This window comes from Hippoglossus hippoglossus, chromosome 2 (genome assembly GCF_009819705.1).
Source record: "Hippoglossus hippoglossus isolate fHipHip1 chromosome 2, fHipHip1.pri, whole genome shotgun sequence".
NCBI classification, from domain to species: Eukaryota; Metazoa; Chordata; class Actinopteri; order Pleuronectiformes; family Pleuronectidae; genus Hippoglossus; species Hippoglossus hippoglossus.
The window spans coordinates 1,737,772-1,752,009 of NC_047152.1; the positions used below are offsets into that span (position 1 = coordinate 1,737,772).

A 14,238-nucleotide genomic window follows, 5' to 3' on the forward strand; every position below is an offset into this window, starting at 1 on the left:
CTTAAGTAAAGTACAGATACATGAAAAATTTACCTAACTACAGTAACTAACTAAAAGTACTTTGTTATTGCACTACACTATGTCATATATGTCTAAGTGAAGCACTAAAACACAATGTAGTCCAAACAACAATAAAATAAGAAATGGTGTCATGGTGAGAACAGTCTCCACACTCCCAATTAATAATTAACATGATCATTTATAATTATTATAGAAATGTTAAAATAGCTGAAAGAAATAGAATACACCCCCCCTGATTTTTTGACAAATCGAACCCTGTTTACACATTCACTGGAGGGATTTGAAATTGAATCACTCATTATTAATTTAGTCAATTAACATATGTAATCACAGAGCATTTGCTAAAAGGAGTGATGCTGATGTCTTGGAAGTTTTTCTCCCCTTTTCTCCGCCACCGATTCCACAGTCAGTTTTGATTGGGAAAATTTCTTCAGTAAGAAGAATTTTCAAGAAGAATTGATAGTTCTGAGGTTTGAGAATTGTTTGACAAATTGTTTTGGGAAAAATACACCTCACAGGAGATGGAGAGTATTAAGTATTTCACAGATAGCTCTGTCACAACCTGGACAAATACAATATAATAAAACTAACTACAAGGGATGAAGCCAGCATTGGACTGGTATTAGATGGGGAACTCAGGATTTAGGAATTTTGCTCGTGATGAATTTGGTTCTTTCAGTCAGATGTGTCTCCTGCCTCCATCTGTCTGACTCACAGGAGAAAAAGAAAGGCCAGCATTAGCAAACACAGAGCTTTTACTAGTCATTCCACTATGGTCAACATATTTGTGGCTGTTTCCCTTCCAACCAGTGGCGCGGCCTCTTTTCTCTGTATTTTTCTCAGGTTCTCCAGGTCGAAGCCTGTCACTGACGTTGGGTGACAAAGCCGGTCTGGACCTGGCAGTCAGCGTTCCAGCTCATCCCAAAGATGTTGGATGGGGCTCAGCTTCTTTCACACCAAACTGGGCAAACCATTTCTTTGCGGAGCAGGTCAAAGCAGGAATAGGACAAACACAAACTGTTGACGCAACGGTTGACGAGTGCAAGCTCATTTGCATTGACTCAAAGTTTTCTTCCCATTACTGGACAACTTTTTTCGGAGCAATTATTTTCACAATAGGACCTCTGTAACATGGGAGGAGGGCATGATTTGTGTGCACATAAATTACAATAACCCATGGTCGTCGTTCTCTTCTGTTCCGTTCTTCATGCAGTCATCCTCCTTTTGCATCCTGTCCACGCCACGTCTTTCCTCTATCTCCCCTCCCATGGTCACTTGCTGACTTTACTCATTCTCTCAGTCCGTTCACTTCCTCTCTTTTGCACCTGTAGGGCCTCTTTCTAGCTGCCCCATTGGCGGACAGGTAGATGGCGTTGCATCTTCAAGGGAAGAATAGCAACAACAGTAAAAGTGTAAACCAGTCCATTTCAAACTAAAAGCACACAAAAAACACAACATAACATCACATACACCAACCATACAAAGTAAGACGTGCAGTGAAATGCTTTTCGATGACTCTCCTTGACATAAAGAGCTTTCAACAAAAGTAAGTTTGTCTGATTCGGAGACAGTTGGTCCACAGACAAGCCGGAAAACAAACACCGATCTCATGTGTGAATTATGTGGACCATGTCTGTTTGTGTGTCTGTCACAGAGCTTTCTTCTTTGCTCCTCCTGTCGTAATTACTTCGTCAACTAGAGAGCGTAAGATTAATACAGAGAGAAGTGTGTCACCTTATACTGAGGCAAGTACCTGCTACTTGTTACACTGTTTCACTGTTTTACTGTTTCCCTTTTGCATGTTGAGCAGTTGTAACAAAGCATTTCCTTTGTGTGGATCACACACACACACACACACGCGCGCAGAGCATTAAGGTTAAATCACACAGTACAGTACAAATATTTCCTCTTTTATTGGCATGCGTGTTCACCTCTTCCAGTTTGTTCAGTCCCCTGTAGAGGGCAGTCCTCCTCTATATTTCGCCTCAGAGCCACAGACACCCAGCATGATCCCTGACCATGAAGCACATGATGCACAGTATGGGATTCGTTCCACCTCAAGCTGAATAAATGCATTTATTTATGAATACTCTCTTAAAAAAAAAAACATGTTGCTGACATGTTAGTCTATATTATTCATTTCTTCTGGAGCCTCTAAACCCTGACGTGAATCTAAATTCACTCTGTAGTCCCGGTCAACAGATACAATTTTTACTCGAGAATTGATTGGGTATTTAATGAAATAGAACAACAAAAGTAAAACGATGAAGAAAAACAACATGATTTTGTAACTGTTGCAATACACCGTGGATGTAAATCTACAAGAATGATAAGGTTTCCAACAATAACATCATTTCATTGATATCTCAAAATGTGTATTTCTTCCTTCCATTATATGTAATACATTTTAATGACCATTAAATGACAAGAAATTTGGACAATCTGAAAATGTTTTATGTTTCCAGACTTAAAATAAATCAATGAAGGCTTTTTTTTTTACATTTTCAGGGGTATTTAAATAAATACATAAAGCAATTATCCACAAATAGTTCCCATAGAGGTGACATGAAGTACAATAGGAACCTAAAAAAAGTTTAAGATATATAACAGATCAAATAAATATAGACCTGTTATTAATAAAACACTTAATTATAAAATAATAGCCTTTCATATTATATCTGTTATGTAAAGCCGAGCTGACTGTTTGTATTCTTTTATTTCACTATGAAAGAAAACTGGGCAATGTCAAGGAATGAGACAGAAATCAGCTTGTGGATGAAAAAGAAACAGATAAGATATCAAAATTGACAATATTAGTTTTTCATTGTATAAAAAATGTAAGATCAATGATGGCATAATGATGACTACCTCTTATACACAGCTGGATTTGGACATTTGGCACTTTTCAGTTTGCTTTTATCATTTTATAAACATTTGCAATGGGATTTTTAAGTCTTGGGTTTAAATTTCCATTGAACCGAGAGCTGGAACAACATGTTACATGATTTTGTCAGTAAAGAATAACATGACTGTTATAACCTTAAAGCTAGTTTTCATACAACAGAACTCATAATGCTTTCAGAGGGGATTCAAATTCAAACGATGAGTTAATCTATACTAATCTAAAAAAAGATTTTTAAGAACACAATACTTCTCACCAATTAAACTAAAGGAGGGAAAATAACGATCAAATCTTGATTGTAATGTAGCGAATTATGAATAAAGAAATTATTTTTCAGGAGATATCAATCAAAAGTGAATATAGCTTACTTCAATGTGACGTGATGACACGTATAGAAAATTCCAAAAACATATACAGTCTATATTGTAAATCAGGAATCAGAATTTTACATAAATTGACTGAAATAATTAATTTATAGACATAAACGAAATGTACACACAATACTAATACAGTATTGCTACTACTACAACATATAGGCTATAAGTAGTGAGACAATAATTTCGAATAAAATTTAAAATAGACTGTTTGCTTTGTAAAATGTAATCTATGCATAATAATGCATTTATTTTGGAAGTGATTAATTATAGATGCCACTTTTTTCACCTTTTACCGAAATCAAAGTTACAAAAGGCAAACAGAAAGTGAGAAATAGAGGAAGGGACAGAAAAGGGAATGATAGGATGGAAAAAAAGGATGGTGGGCTGAGTGACGGAGAGGAAGAGGAGAGCACCCATGGGAGAGAGATGAGAGAGAGAGAGGAGGAGGAAGGTCAGAGATGGGGATGAAGAGGAGAGAGAGGGAGAGAGAGAGGGGGAAAGAGAAAATGGAAGGACAGGAGGAGAGTGGAAAGAGAGAGCTGGTGGTGGGAAAGAAGTTTGTGTGTGTGTGTGTGTGTGTGAACGCAGGAGTGAGGGAGTGATTTGTTTTCAGTGAAAGGTGAGGCCACTTAGCCGAGGCGTAGAGCTACAGCGGAATCTATTACCATGTGTCAAAGGAAACACGAGAAGGGCACGACCTGACCGTGCGTGTGTGAGTGTGTGTGTGAGTGACAGAGAGAGAGAGAGGGAGAGAGAGAGAGAGAGAGAGAGAGAGAGAGAGAGAGAGAGAGAGAGAGAGAGAGAGAGAGAGAGAGAGAGAGAGAGAATGTGGATGCCCACTATGATTAAAATGATAGATACTGTATATGCGTGTGTGTGTGTGTATGACTTTGTGTGAGTGTGTGCATTTGTAGCTTAATGTGACTGATGTTATGGTTGTGTTGCATTTTGTTAGATAAAAGCATTTCGATTGATGGAAGGTGAGGAGTTGCCTGTGTGTGTGTGTGTGTGTGTGTGTGTGTGTGTGTGTGTGTGTGTGTGTGTGTGTGTGTGTGTGTGTGTGTGTGTGTGTTGCAGGTGGGCAGTGACATTACAAAGAAAGAAATAAGGTTTATGAACTCATTCTTCACCACGAGAGCTGGTATGTTCATGCAGAGTCAGCAGACAGTTGTTCGCTGATTAGGTTAACTCACATGTTTGCTGTCATAAAGCCTTCATTTCACTTGCTGTGCTCAATGATAACTCCATATCTGTTTTATCTCAATTTTATTTATTGTATGCACCACTCAAACCAAGTTGATTAACTCAGCTATTAACTCCGGAAAATGTCCGGAGAATTGGGTCTGGACATTTTTCGAGAGTTTCCCTTTCACATATGAAGAACACAGCAGGATATTGTCCGAGTCAGACATCTTCACCACAACAGGGAAATCTCCAGAGGGATGGGGCCTGGGTAGAGCGTGCAGGAGGCATGCACGTAACGCATGAATCCTGCTGTGGAAATCATATGTATTTGTTAACAGCACATCAACACCGGCATCGGCCGTTATCACCAGAAGCTCTCGAATCTTATTGTCTTTTAAATTGACATCTTCCTTTGTGTCTTCGTGTTTTTTTTTCTTTCAGTTTTGTGTATGTTGCGTGTTAGAAACGTCATTGATTTGGCCAATCGCCCGTGGGTGAATTCTCCAGGGAATTTGGGGGCATGTCCGCAGGAAGAGTTCCGTGTTTGTCCAAAAGCAGCTTCAGTAATATTTAAGTCAGACTCCAAATGATGAACAGTCTCTCTTTCTTTGAATGCAGCTCATCGGGGGTTAAAGTCTGCAAAGACGTGCACTTTTGAATATTTCTAAAATGTCGACACACAGACTCTGTGAGAAAATAATGCATCACTAATATTAAATTTAAGTAATTTACGATTCCAGAATAATGGATTTTACAGTAAACGGGCTACCACAGGGAATTTAATGTTCTTAGTGGTTGTTAAGATAAATTTGACTAATGAGAAAGATGCCAGACTGAATGATGGAACTGATGGAATGTGATGCTACATGTTGGTGATTCTGTGTTTGAAAGTGTGTGTATGAGTTTATAAGGAAAAGAATGAGGCTCTGAGAATAACTTCATGTGTGTAGGTGTGTGTGTGTGTGTGTGTGTGTGTGCGGGTGTGGAGGGAAGCGAGGGAGAGCGAGCTTGTCACTCTACACCTCATGGATCCTGTGGCTCACCAGAGGCCAGTGTGGTTCACTGGGGGCTGAAACACTCAAACCACACTCTGTGTTTGTGTGTGTGTATGTGTGTGCACGTGCGGGCCAAAGCCGCAGGCCACTGGCCGTCCTCTCCGTGTGTATAACAAAATTTATATGCGCCTGCAGACAAGTTGAGGCGAACCCGAGCAATGCTTGTCTCTTCTCAGGATGCCACTTTTTGTCCATAGGCAACTCCTCACCTTCCATCAGTCGATCAACTGAACAGGCCTAATTTGCCCCATCCAACCAAATTTGTCCCAATTCAGGGGCTTCATGGGCTGTGCTGACCACGAAGGCTGACTATTCGGTACAGTTGAAGCTGGATGTCTTGTTGCTTGCTGGCACCATAAACTATTTGAAAAAAAAAACGGTTTGTCACAGAAGCACAATGAATCCTGGGATAGGTTGGAAAGGGAAGGATCCAACCCATTGCAGTCGCGCCACTGGGACACAGTCTGTCTTCAACTGCAGCCCCCCGACGGACGCAGCCCCTGAATTGAGACACAGCTAATGTCAAACAAAGTGACTTGGATGCTGGATCAGCCAACTTGTGTGTGTCCACTCCAAAATTTAGGGGGTTCTCCCATAGTCACATCCCACCCCTGAATAATATTTCGTGGAGGTCAGTTCAGTCGTTTTTTAGTAGTCCTGCTGACAGACAGACAGACAAATAGCAATGAAGACATAACCTCCTTGTAGGAGATACGTGGTGCAGCTGGGGCTGATGGGAAGGCCAGAAGATCTCTGAAGTTGTTACAATTCATAAAGTGGAAAATTCATCTCTCAGCCAGATTTCATGGCAATCCACCCCACAGTTATTGAGGTATTTTGCTGAAAATGAAAAATGTCCACCTGCAGGTGGTGCTTGAGGAAGCCATATTACGCGTATGTGATGTTTGATATTCAGAGTTTGAATGTTCTTCCTGGGTTTTCGGGGATCTTCTGCGGGTACTCCGGCCTCCTCCTCAGAGGGAAGGGGGTATGGATAATGGATGGAAGGATGTAAGTTTGTTAATCAGAATCTATTCAGATTGAAATGTCATAACATGGAGGATTACCATGTTGAAGTAAAATGCAGCCTGATTTAGCGATTTACTCTGGAGCATTTGAGTTGTGCTGATAATATTAGCCGGAGATGCTGTGTCAGCATTTGGTGTTTCGGTCAACACTCCGCTGGGTTTAGAATAAAACAAGTGAAAAAAAAAGAGAGGGAGGGAGAGAGGGGGCGAGGAAGCGGAGGAGGCGATGGGTAGATGGATGTGAAAACGAGTGAGCAGACTGACAGTCAGGGGAGCCATTGATCCTCCTCTCTGCTCCCTCCATCCCATCCCGCTCTCCATCGGCAGAAGACAGATAGTGTTGAGGTGGCCTGTATTGGATTTATGAGTTAATGGCCTTGCCAGGACGAGACAGATGGAGAAATAAGGAAGAGGAGAAAGACAGAGGGAGGGGAGGGAGAGCAAGAGATTATCTGTGGGGAGGGGGAGGACAGACAAGAAGGGAGGGGACGAACAGGTAGGGATAGAAGAAAGTCAGAAAAGAAGAGAAGAAGGAGAAGAAAGTGGAAGAAAAGTTGTTTGTTTGTGTGTCCCAAACTTCTAATGTATATATTTCCATTCGCTTTCAATGCCTGCTGCAAAGTCAGTTTTCCTAGACACGTCAATGAAGTGAAGATAAAGTTAAGAATGAAACTGTAATGAATGATACAACTGAAAAAGGGTCTGAAACAGTGTTGGTGTTAAAAATATATATTTTTGGAAATATAAATGGAGGTGTACATGGGGAATTTGGGAATCCTGATGTGCCTTCATCCTTTCTATTCATCGTTATTGACGACAATGACATGCGAGGCCTGGTTGTAACAATGCCTCTGCGTTACCGTGAGTTCCTCGTCATGAACACAAGGGGAATCAGGGAGGTGTCTCCAATGTCTCTCTTTATTCGCTCCATACACACGTCAACAAACGTACACTTAAATCACACATAAAGCAACTAGCTTGGTTACTCTGAGTTTCTAAGTCCGAGGGAGGGATCTCCTGGTTCCCGGGCCCCCCCGCGCCCCCCCGCGCTGCTGCTGATAAAGAGGAGAGAGTCATTAGTTGAACTGGAACACCTGTGTACAATCAGACTCTCTCCCTGGCACCGATCCCAGAACCCCGTCCCCACTCCCTCCCTCCTGCAGCCGACGCTGACCACGCCCCACTACCACACTGGTTTACACTTAAACAAGCGCAAAATGCGTGATGGGCAGAAAAGGAGAAACGAGGAGGTTAAGAGGACGCGAGACAAAAAAGAAGAGAGACCTCCTGCTCCCTCATAACATTTTATCCAAGGTTGCGACATTTTATCCACGATTCTCCGTGGAGTGACGAGTGTTGTAATCAATTTCAGTTACCTCTACTTATATATGGTGCTGGTGGGGAGTCGGAGTGGCCTCGGACTGTAATGATAATAAATATGATTATTAATAGCATTAAAGTGAAGGATGTGCATGGAGAGATGGGCGTACAGTAGACTTGTCCGCCACAGCTCAGCCCACAACCATCTGTCTCGTGGAGCTGCCCCGAGAACCAGCACAGGCTCCGTCAGGAATCTGCACTGTAACAAACGAGCACAGGCAGAAAATGCACATGTTCGCACACGCAGGCGGGTTTTCACAATCGTCTAAAGTTGCAAAAGGTGCAGTTTCTTTATTCATTGTTTTACTAAAGCAGGTTTTTTAGCCTAAAATAAGTCTTATATCAGTTTAATGAAGTAACTAGTCAGTGTAAGCTTGTAAAACCTAAATGACTAAAGCTCATGACCCCACACATGTCCTCTGTGATGATTCTCAGTTGCCTCCATCAGGAAGGTGTTTTGCTTCGCCAGTATGGTGAACAGTGACAGTGCAAGGGATGTTCAGTTTAACTGGTTTACTCTGCCGCTTCCCTTGAATTGAGTTAGTTTTTGCTCGGATCTTGGCACATAAATACACTGTCTGACCAGCAGGTGGGTGGTTTGATTCCCTTTCTCTATCTTCCCCATTGCGTACGCCGAAATACAATGGGGGCAAGACACTGAACCCCAAATTGCCCCTGACCAGCAGTGTATGAGTGACAGGAAGCCTGTCTCTATAATAGACAAAAGTGCTGCACATGGATGCAATGTGTGAGTGAATGGGAGGATGGCAAAACTGTGCTGTAAAGTGCTTTGAGTGCCCATCAAGACTAGATTAGTTACATAAATACAGACCATTGACCATTACACTTCTCAAGTAGTCTGAAGGTCAGCACCACATATTGTATCTGGAAGAAACTCGTTGGTAAACTTCAATTTTATTCAAACTCTCACTTTTTTCAACTTATATCTTTAAACTGCTGTTTGCTATTGGGTTTAAAGTAAATTACAAATGGGGCTATTCATTCTTTACTGTAAGTTTTGACTATACAATTTAGTTATACTTTCTTTTTATATTTTCACATCTATGCCCTATCGCCTTTCTTCGTCCTCCGTAAAGCACTTTGAGCAGCCGACATCGTAATGGTCAGTGACACACCAGCCACTCCCGTCGCCGCCCGTTCAAAAGACGGAACGCCAACGCTGCCGCAGTAAGTGCTCATTAACCGCCTGAAAAGCACCGTGTGAAACATCCAGCGGCGGCGGACAAATTGTTTCAGAAAGGTTAAAGACACAATGATGACCAATAGGGCCACCGGATTCTTAAATAAGGTCACGCTAAGAAACTCACGTATCTCGTTCATTTGAAACGTTTTTAATTCTTCCCCCGACGATTGGTAAATAGTGTGAAATTAGTGGCCAGGAATGTGTTCTATGGTCAATAGACTAAAACGTGTAAAACTACCAGTGTGAGGCTGTAAACTCAGCTGATGGTAAGATATGCTGTCCATCAGACTGACAACCCCCCCCCCCCCCCCGCCACCGAGCTGACCTCAAATGACCCGCTCAAGTCTCCCTGCTCCTCCACATCTAGAATTCTCCTCTCATTCCTCCATCGCTCCATCCTGCACTCATGTCTTTTTTGTCATCCATGGATGAAAATTAAAAATGTAGATCTAATCGGAGGGGGGTTGTAATGCGATCAGGATGACAGGGGATCAATGGAGACTGCCCTGCACACACATACATACACATTACAACCAACGTGGCATATCATGTAAGGGAAGCATGGATGGATGTGGAAAAAAAGGAAAAGAGGACGGCAGATGACTGCTCTTCCTCATCGGTTCTCTTTGTTCTTTCTTAAATCTCACTGATATTTGGGTCCATTAAATTAAACAATGAATTCGAGAATTGTTAGCTTGCATCAGGGGAACAGGACAATCATTTGGTTCAGAATGTTCCTTGGTTCTATAACCCCTTTAATAATCGCAGTTGAAGCAATCTTGGAACCCGTCAGCTCTTGTCTGTTGTCCAGGGCAAGAGACAATATCTTCTTTCCTTCACTCTACACGTTTGAAGTCCGACTAGTTTCTTTCTCGAGTCAAACTTTTCTCCACACAAATAGTATACATTTCTTCCGTGTTTTGGTTCCAGACAACATTTTGGTTCATCTCTATTAACAGCTATCTGCATATAAATGCAGATAAAATATAAAGCTGATAGCCGATGCATTTCAGTCGTTCTGGTCAAAGTCATTTTTAATTATCCAGAAAGGTTGGGCAGGAGGACTGGTGTTTATCTCTTAGCTAACCTATGATAGGATTGCTAGAATGATGGATGTGTAAGCTAGCTCATTTACCGTTGGTTCTGCGAATGCGAAACAGAAACCGGAGGTCAGTATCTGTGGTCTCACCAACAAGTCCCCTTCCGACAACATCACCCCAATTCATTTATCACAGGACTAGAGAACCTCTTCAGTGTTTTCGTCACATGTCGATCAGTCAATTCGACCTGCTCGGTGTAAATGAGAAGTGGCAATTACCCAGGATTTGTCCAGTTGCATGGCTCTAGCACATGGCCATTGGTCTGCAGACTAAAATATCTCAACAAACATTGGCTGATATTGTGTATAGTTCCCATGTGATCTATCCTAATCCCCTGACTGCTTTGTTTGTGCCCCCATGGCTGGTTGATCTTAAAACTGATGCTGGATTTCCATAAAACTAATTCAGATATTCACTTTACCTCCATAATAACTGTAATGAACTGTCGTCATCAGTTTGTGATCCAAATTTTGTTTGTTCTGCAAAACTCATAATGAGGACGTTTAGTTCAGGCTTAGCTGTACTTTGCTGGTTCACAAATTCTGGCATGCTACCATTATAAAAAGCAATAACTCAAATGTACTTCATATGCATTTAATCCTTTGTAATTACAATTACTGACATCTCTGATTTCCTCTTGTCAAGCTACTGCTTAACATTCGCTTTCCACAAACTTTTATTTTATCTCCCACCTCGTGACCTCAGTCAACATTCATCTGAACAAACAGGGTAAATAATGCATTCTAGTTAGTGAGGATAGGATTTGCTCATTGTGATTCAAAGTCAGATGTGTTTTGCTGTAATATCACAAAAGTGCAAACTGTGGGTAGATATATTGTTCCCTTGCTTCTCTCCATGAAAGAAATATGAATGACCGGCAAAGATTTATGGTGTTGATAAATTAGTGCTGCTTCGACCAAGTGTGACTTTGTCCTTTAAACTCTGAACTCCAACCTGCTGCATTAACACATCCACCGTGTTCCTGATCCAAATCTAATCACACTTTAATCATTAACTGTCCTCTTATCTCACCAACGTGACTACACACACACACACACACACACACACATAGTGCACACACACTGCACCTGCACATCCGCCGTTCTCACACAAACACGGTGATTGTGCAAATCAAGCATAAATGAAATATTGACCCAGAGGATTCATGCATACTCATCACTTTATGTGAGCGATGTATGAATTAGATATGCTAATGAAGCTGCACAGACTGTCAGTAAGAGATATGATGATGATATAGAGGAAAAGGGAGAGAGAGTTGATTGGAAGTCACAAACACATCCCATCAGCCCCTTCACCGTCCTGTCTGTCTGTCTGGATATACGCTCATCACGCAGAGAGACGTAGGTCAACTTGTACAGACGTAGCAGGTTTGGGCAAAGAGTCAGAGACCACCACCTGGAATAGTTTGCTTGTGGATTTATGAAACAATAGTAATTATCTGAACTTTGAATACAAACTTAAAGGTGCAGTGTGTAAGATTTATGTGAAAGGGATCTATTGGCAGAAATTGAATATAAAATAATCCTAGTGATGTTTTTTTATAGTGTGTTTCATCTAAATAGTAGGAATTGTTGTTTTTTGTACCCTAGAATTAGCCTTTTATATTTAAATACTTTATATTTCCATAAGGAGCATCAATCCAAACATGCAATCATATGTAATTATTCCACTTTATCTTATGTGATTTAGTTTACATGCTTATCTGTGGCTTTGCATTGAATATTAGCATTGCATCGTATTGTTTGATTTTTAGAATGGGTTATTTTGTTGTTTTTATCGGGTAAATTGTTTTAATCATGGGTTTCTTGTGCAGTTAGTTTGGATGGTATGCATAATGCACATGAGTTATCCATAGATATTTGTAGTTATATGAGATTGGTCATTTATTTGACTTTTTATTTTATCTTTTTAAACTGGCGAGGGACAACAGATGAATTTAGCTGATAAAATTTCTGAGCACTTTCCCTATCAAATAATTTTCATGTTTGGGCCAAGGCAAAAACCAGGAGGTGTAGTTTACTTATAATGTGTGTAATACTTGACAAAAGCAAAGATTCTGTATATTAATTTACATATTTTATACTGTTTATAAAAGTTGCTACGATAAAAATGTCCAATAATGCAACATTGCACTTCCACTATACATTATCATTATTATTTTGTATTTTATAGTGTGTTTGTGTACTTTTGTTACTATACAAGTGGAATATTGTCAAGGGATTGTACTTAAGGTAGATGCCCTTGACCTGGAACGACAACACTGCGTCCATGTGTGTGTCTGTGTGAGTGTGTGTTGGTGGTGGGGAATTTTTGTGGGCTGTATAAATTGTCCACTGACTGACCACTGTGGTCAGACGCAGTGGTCAGCTTAAGTGCCCACTCCCCACCCCCCATCACCACACACACACACACACACGCATGCGATGGACACACACACATCTTCATTAACAAAGAAACATTTCTATTGATCTGGTCTACAGCTGCTCCTCGTGTTACAGCAAAGAAATATGTATGGGGAGCGCTAAATGGGTTACACACACACACACACACACACACATACACACACACACATGCTGTGCTCACACTTTGTCACATACACATTCTGAACAGAAAAGGAAAACATACAAACACACTCCTTCCTCTCTCACTTACACAGACACACACATGCAGAGTGACTGGTCAGTGCTAAGCAGGTTTGGGTAAGTGAATTAGTATTGACCAGCTCCTTACAGCATTATCTGTGGCTACAGCTTGCCACTGGTGTCAGAACTGCCAAAATATGTGTGTGTATAACTTCATACACACGTGTGTAGTTACAGGATTTTTTGGGGGGAAATAATGTTCATATCATCCGTCTGATTTTAATTTTCCTGAACTATAATTCCACTTTTAATGGAGTTTTGTTCTTTGGTGTGCGTGTGTGTGTGTGTGTGTGTGTGTGTGTGTGTGTGTGTAAGGGAGAGAGATAGATAGAGATTGAGATGCTTTACCATCATAACTGTCATAGAGGAGGTTCTTTACAGACCTAATGCAGCCATCATTCATACACACTGGCAAGGAGTCTCTCGCGCGTGTGTGTAGTCTCTCTCGCGCGAGCGTGTGTGTGTGTGTGTGTGTGTGTGTGTGTGTGTGTGTGTGTGTGTGTGTGTGTGTGTGTGTGTATTGGTTGTCATTTCTAAGAGAGTTTTTATAAGGAGGATAAATCTCAGTTTGCCTGGAATGCAGACTTCCACAGAGTGACAGAGACATAGGGCGAAACGGTGCAGAAAGAGAGAACCAACCAGACTACACTAAATATCCCCTCATTCCCCCAATGTATAGCCTTATACCTTATACTGATATAATCCTCCTCATTGAACCCTTCATATTTTCCTGCCAAGTGACTTCATGGGACTATGTGAATGACTGTCACGCATGCATGCATGTCGTAGATTACATTTGAAGAAGGAACACATGATATATATGATATGTAACATGAGACCATCAGAGGAGGTGGAATAATACGTCTGTCTAATATGGACATTCATGCAATATTCACTCTCTTTAAAATGGAAAACACAACTTTTGTACATACCCACTTTCTGTGCTTCGCTCAATTAATAACGATAACGAGTTATAGCAATAACGAGCAATGGACTTCTACCTTCTACCTTATCAGTCCATATTATTACACTGATAAAGGATTTGAAAGGTTGAAATCAAATTAAAGAAAAGTAGTTTGGCTTTCTTGAAGAAATTCCTTGATTCTTGTTGTTCTGGGTTTGTACCCCCATGGTTGAATGCACTTATTGTAAGTCGCTTTTAGCATCAGCTAAATGAAATGTAATGTAATATCCAAAAAGTGAAGCCAAAATATCTGGGTCACCCTCTGGTGCCTGGCTGCAGTCAAGGTCATAAATCAGTAGTTTTACACAATCATCCCAACTCAAGATCTTGTTATGCATCACACAACCTTATTATGAGGT

General features: G+C 41.0%; 1 protein-coding gene across 1 annotated transcript in view; it reads left to right on the forward strand.

Moving 5' to 3' along the window:
- The window catches only part of LOC117777726 (chloride intracellular channel protein 4), a 34,964-nt gene extending 21,562 nt beyond the window's left edge, over positions 1–13,402 (forward strand). Inside the window, exon 7 of the transcript XR_004616655.1 lies at positions 13,370–13,402. The gene's annotated coding sequence lies outside the window, so the exon portion shown is untranslated. The remainder of the gene's footprint in view (positions 1–13,369) is intronic.
- Positions 13,403–14,238: the final 836 nt, after the last annotated feature.